This window comes from Coregonus clupeaformis, unplaced genomic scaffold, assembly GCF_020615455.1.
Source record: "Coregonus clupeaformis isolate EN_2021a unplaced genomic scaffold, ASM2061545v1 scaf6007, whole genome shotgun sequence".
In the NCBI taxonomy this organism is placed as follows: Eukaryota; Metazoa; Chordata; class Actinopteri; order Salmoniformes; family Salmonidae; genus Coregonus; species Coregonus clupeaformis.
In genome coordinates, this window is record NW_025539461.1 from 6,565 (window position 1) to 12,867 (window position 6,303).

The 6,303-nt window shown below is 39.2% G+C and overlaps 1 non-coding gene across 1 annotated transcript; it reads left to right on the forward strand.

The window, feature by feature from the left end:
- The first annotated feature begins 965 nt into the window (after positions 1-965).
- On the forward strand, positions 966-5,004 carry LOC121543677. Its single transcript, XR_006661114.1, has 4 exons — positions 966-1,070; positions 3,312-3,347; positions 3,490-3,497; positions 4,978-5,004. It is a non-coding gene; the product is annotated as an uncharacterized LOC121543677 (transcript).
- The last annotated feature ends 1,299 nt before the right edge of the window (positions 5,005-6,303 follow it).

Genomic DNA, 6,303 nt, shown 5'->3' on the forward strand with positions numbered 1-6,303 from the left:
GTAAAAACTCAACTCGTCGTGTTTGGAGGACAAAGAATGCTGAGTTGCATCCAAAGAACACCATACCTACTGTGAAGCATGGGGGTGGAAACATCATGCTTTGGGTCTGTTTTTCTGCAAAGGGACCAGGACGACTGATCCGTGTAAAGGAAAGAATGAATGGGGCCATGTATCGTGAGATTTTGAGTGAAAACCTCCTTCCATCAGCAAGGGCATTGAAGATGAAACGTGGCTGGGTCTTTCAGCATGACAATGATCCCAAACACACCGCCCGGGCAACGAAGGAGTGGCTTCGTAAGAAGCATTTCAAGGTACTGGAGTGGCCTAGCCAGTCTCCAGATCTCAACCCCATAGAAAATCTTTGGAGGGAGTTGAAAGTCTGTGTTGCCCAGCGACAGCCAAAAAACATCACTGCTCTAGAGGAGATCTGCATGGAGGAATGGGCCAAAATACCAGCAACAGTGTGTGAAAACCTTGTGAAGACTTACAGAAAACGTTTGACCTGTGTCATTGCCAACAAAGGGTATATAACAAATTATTGAGAAACTTTTGTTATTGACCAAATACTTATTTTCCACCATAATTTGCAAATAAATTCATAAAAAATCCTACAATGTGATTTTCTGGAAAAAAAAATCTCATTTTGTCTGTCATAGTTGACGTGTACCTATGATGAAAATTACAGGCCTCTCTCATCTTTTTAAGTGGGAGAACTTGCACAATTGGTTGCTGACTAAATACTTTTTTCCCCCACTGTAACTTGGAACTCAGAACCAAATTAATGTTAATAGTCTGTGTGAGTATGACATTACATGACTATGGCTCTATTAGATCAGCCACGGTTAAGTCATTGTTACTTGTTTAATGGTTGAGATATATATTAGGCTTCCTCTATCTCTAACAATAGACTTCACTGCCCTAGCCAATCAGAGATAAGAGGTGGTCACATGGGTGGCAGGGCTGTATTATGTGAGCCTTGGAGTCTCATTGAAGTTGTCTGTTTCTGGATCTCAAAGAATAAGACCGGTCCAGCACTACTTTACCATCTCTCTTTCCCGTGAGGTTTGGAGGTAAGGCTATTGAATGTGACCCCTGACTTGACTGTAACGGTAACACTTTACTGGGATGCATGCATGAATGAATGCCTGCTCTGGGGCTGGACCCCTGTTTCTTACCCATGTCAATCTGGGCACTGGGGATGTGGAATAAATGTTATCTGGGCAAGAGGGACCATATCATATTTTTTGCATTCACAAATGCTGAACTAATACATTTCAGGCAATGCCAGAGAGAAAAGTTTATGGATTCTGTTTCTTTCCATTTGTTTGATTTGCTTCTCATGGCCCAGACTGGACAGAGACAGACAGTCAGTGGGCGCTAAGCTAGTCCTCTGTAGGGGGAACTGGGTGTTAGCATGCTTTGGGCTTTGACTTAATGCTGGTTAATGCTGAAAGCGGCACCCGCAACATTCCTGCCACTGTCAGACCATGTTATTCCAGCGCTCGAGCCAGGCCCAGTACCGACCACACATATTAAAGAGAAACACATTTAATTCCACAGAGAAACAAGTCTCATCGCCTGTGAATTCTTGGTGGATTTCAGTTAATACATTTTGAGACAGCTCTTTAAACAGATGGTCTATATTCTCCTTCACATGTCTCTTAGCTAGAGTTCTCTGTTGTAACCATTTGGGAGTCAGACTGGGACACTATGTCCTCAACTGAGTTGACGTCTGTGTTAAAGAAATACACTATAGGCTAGCTACTTCAGTCCAAATGTATGTTATGCATAGGAGTGTGTCCCAAATACACTTCACTTATCATGAATTGACATGTAAGGTCAGAGGATGGGCACAGGGAGGGATAGAAAAGGGGGGAGGTCAGGAAGGAGGGAGGGAGGGATGAGTGAGGTGAGGACAGTAATGGTTTTCTAATCCAGCCCTCTAGCGTTGCTTCAGTTTCACCTTCATTGCAAATATGGTCAATGTTACGATTGACTCCCATCTCCTCTGATAGATAGTTTTATAATGGGATCACCTTGGAAATGTAATGAACATTGCTAAAAGCTGTCGAGTTGATGGGTGTTGTATGTAGAGCGTTAGATGGCTGGCCAAACCCTGTTTTCCAAAATAGCTGGCATTGACTTGCATGTTATTCATTGATTTACTGTGTGTGTGTGAGTACGAGCATGCAGGCGCTCAATAAGCTCAGCCAACTTCGTTGTCTGGAAGAGCACCTAACACCTGCTGATGAACTGTGCTTTATTATTGTTAAAAATACCCCCTTTGTATATCAACGGAGTGACACTAGTTTTATGATCTGATTATTTATCTTTCAACGAAAAGATGTCATCTCAAATGATTAATCCACACAATAGCATTCTGACATTTGTTAGTTAAATAAAGAACTATATAACCTCATGAATCTGTTCCTGTCTGTAAAGTAATGATAACCTTCAGGTTATCCCTAAAATGCACCGTATGTGGTATGACAAGGCCGTCAGCTTGAAATAATAAGTTGGAGTTTAAATAAAGTGACAGTACATACCTGGGAGATATCTGCTATTCCTTAGCACCTGTGCAAAGTGTTCACCTGCTATTTCTAGAAGGGACTAAACACATTTATATAGTGCACTGATTTACAACTGGGATGGCAGGGCAGTGGTTGTAAAAAATTAAATAAAAACATTTAATTTACTGTTTTCTGTTTGCCTTAAACTGGAAATCTATAAATAAAGTATTTGAAAGTAACAGTGCCTTTTACTGCCTGGTGCAAAAATGATTAAATGTGGCCCTCAAAGTGTCCATTGCAGTCCCAGTCCCAGTGTAATGGTTAGTGTGTTATCCAGACATCAGGTTATCCTGCCCATAAAGCAGAGAGGAGAGACCCTCCATGCCAAGAGGAAATGGCTGAGGATTAGTCTTGGAGCTGTTTAGAGCTGAGGGCCTCAGGGCAGCCAGTGCCAGTGGTGAAAGAACTCCACATACAGACATTAAACTCAAACACATCAGATATTACTGTACTGTGTATCTCTATGTGCCACAGATTAAAATGTCACTAGGGTGTGTTTAAAATGGTCCCTATTCCTCATATAGTGCACTAGAGCCCTGGTCAAAAGTAGTGCACTATATCAGGAATAAGGTGCCAATTTAGACACAGATTTGTGTGGGGAGGAAAGATTAAAATGGCTCAATCTTTATCTAGTATTTCTGCGATCCAGCCATGCCCCAGTCATTTCACCACTATATTCCTTCTCCCCGTGCTTATTTGTGTGAAACAGAAAACATCTGTACTCTTGTCTCTCATGTCCAGGTAATCCAATCTAAACATGGCAGACGAAGAAAATGAGTACGTATAGCCCATTTATCTTTGTCATCTCAGAAACTTCATCAACTATAGCCGACACTACAGTGTATTTAGTAATTAAAATGTTATTCGAAACAACGCCTTTCAACAAAATGTCTCATGTTTTTGTTTGTTTTCTTTTCAGGGAGGAAGGTACAGTAAGAATTTGAGAATTGATTATTACTTTTTGGCTAAACTAAATATGCTTAAAGCCGCTATACACTGAGTGTACAAAACATTAGGAACAGACCAAGTAAATCCAGGTGAAACCTACGATCCCTTATTGATGTCACCTGTTAAATCCACTTCAATCAGTGTAGATAAAGGGGAGGAGACTCAGTGTAGATAAAGGGGAGGAGTGAATTCAGAGGGTGAATGGGCAAGACAAAATATTAAAATGCCTTTGAACGGGGTAAGGTAGTAGGTGCCAGGCGCACCGGTTTGAGAGTGTCAAGAACTGCAACGCTGCTGGGATTTTCACGCTCAACAGTTTCCCATGTGTATCAAGAATGGCCCACCACCCAAAGGACATCCAGCCAACTTGACACAACTATGGGAAGCATTGGAGTCGACATGGGCCAGCATCCCTGTGGAACGCTTTCGACACCTTGTAGAGTCCATGCCCTGACGAATTGAGGCTGTTCTGAGGGCAAATGGGGGTGTAACTCAATATTAGGACGGTGTTCTTAATGTTTTGTACACTCAATTGCACATATATTGCTAAGATTGACTATATTAGCTATATTGCAAATACATTGCTGAGCTAACTTAACCTATGTCTTAACCTATGTCTTAACCTATGTCTGCGCAGTCACAGAAACCCCCACAGAGGAAGGTAAAAGCTTTGTATGGCTTGGTGCATTACTTAGACATTGTTTGTTTGAGTGCATGATAGATATACTGTAGCAAGTCTATTGTGCTTCTTGTGACATTGTCAAGGCCTGATATAGACCAATCATTATTGCTTAAACAATTATCCATGAATTTAAAAAAGCATGCTTCGTGTACCTGATCAAAATATACGTTAAATTATATATTTTTTTAATGTGAAATTTCATATGCTATGTCTACATTTGTCTGTCAAGATAAAAATGTGGAATATGCATATCATTTGTATACTGGTTTCCTCCCCTTCTGTCTTTATGGTATATGCTTACATGGACATCCAATCCATGTGTATGAGACTTATACCCTTTTCATGTGTCCGACTCCATATTCCATCCAATAGCTAAACAGATATTACACCATGCACTCTCCATTCCATAAACAGAATGTGTTGTTCACTCTAGAATGGTTTTCAATGTTCTGACAAAAGTTGCATGAAAGGTTTGTATGTACCGTATGGAAATCATACTGATACTGAATCAGATTCAAACAACTTGATCCAATCCGATCGTTATGTATGAAAAATAGTTTCATACCAGTTTGATGGTGTAATAAACATTTTGCCTTGATCTTATCGTAGAAGTGGCCCTGACTACAGATCTAGGTTCAGATCACCCAACCCCAATTCTAAATCATAATCATTATTATCCTTAAACAATATCTGACCCTAGGTCAGTGGTTAGGGCCAACTTCTACCAACTCATTGCCTTATATTGAACCACTAATCAATCCTCTGTCCACTCATCAGTCGAGGTTGAAGTCCCAGCAGAGGAAGGTAATGCTTCCCATGTGCTGTGAACTGCATGTATACTGTTCCATTAATAATAGTATTATCAAGATATGTATATTATACAGCTAGAGATTCCGTTTTCTTCAGGGTTGAAATAATCTATATTCCTATGTCATATATACTAGTTTCATAGAATGCATTGTAACATTTTGGCTCTAGTCACTGGTACCTTCATTTCAGATGACATACAGTATTCCTATAGTTAATGCTGCATTAAGGATTTTGGCTGTATTAATTATGATCAAAACAATGTGCTTTAAGCTTTATTAATATTTCTGATGTCCTTACAATAGAGGCTGCTCCTGCAGAGGAAGATAATGCTTTTCAATGCTTCATATGTATAGATTCTGCATGCTAATATACATGTAATATAACCCACATAGAAGTTATATACTCTACCCAAATATCTTACATTTAGAAACATTTAGAAAAATGTTTTGGTATGTGCACAGTGTTTTTGTGGTCAATCAAGTAGAAAGCAATTGTTTAGCAGCTATTCTGTAATGTATAACGTATATAATATCTCTCCTCACGGAGCTGCAAAATCATATTTGCTTCATAATCAGAGAAAAGGCTGTATTTCTGTCTGCCTTATTGACTCTGCCTTAGCCTAACAGTGGCTGACACTAAACAATCCTATGCTTTTAGCTATAACAGAACATGCCACAGAATCTGTAGAAGGTAAAGCTTTTCTTGGCTATTATTATTATTATTATTATTATTATATTATTGGCTTACTACCAAAAAAGTATTCATCTTTATTAAAGTGATAGTTAAGTGACTTATCTACAGTATATCTAAATATGTAATAATGCTGAACTATCCCTTTTTAAGTTATTTGCTTCACTCATTGCAAATTCACTAATCAACGATATGACTTTACCACAGATCCTGCCGCTGCATTAGAGGCTGCTGCTGCCTATTGAAATCACTGGCCACTTTAAGAAATGGAACACTAGTCACTTTAATAATGTTTACATATCTTGCACTACTCATCTCATATGTATATACTGCATTCTATTCTATAATATTATACTGTATCTTAGTCCATGCCGCTCTGTCATTGCTTGTCCATATATGTATATATTCTTACACTCCATTCCTTACTAGTTTTGTGAGTATTGGGTATATGTTGTGAAATTGTTAGATATTACTTGTTAGATATTACTGCACTGTCGGAGCTAGAAGCACAAGCATTTCGCTACACCCACTATAACATCTGCTAAACACGTGTATGTGACAAATAACATTTGATTTGATATGATTTGATCTGCAGTTGTAGGT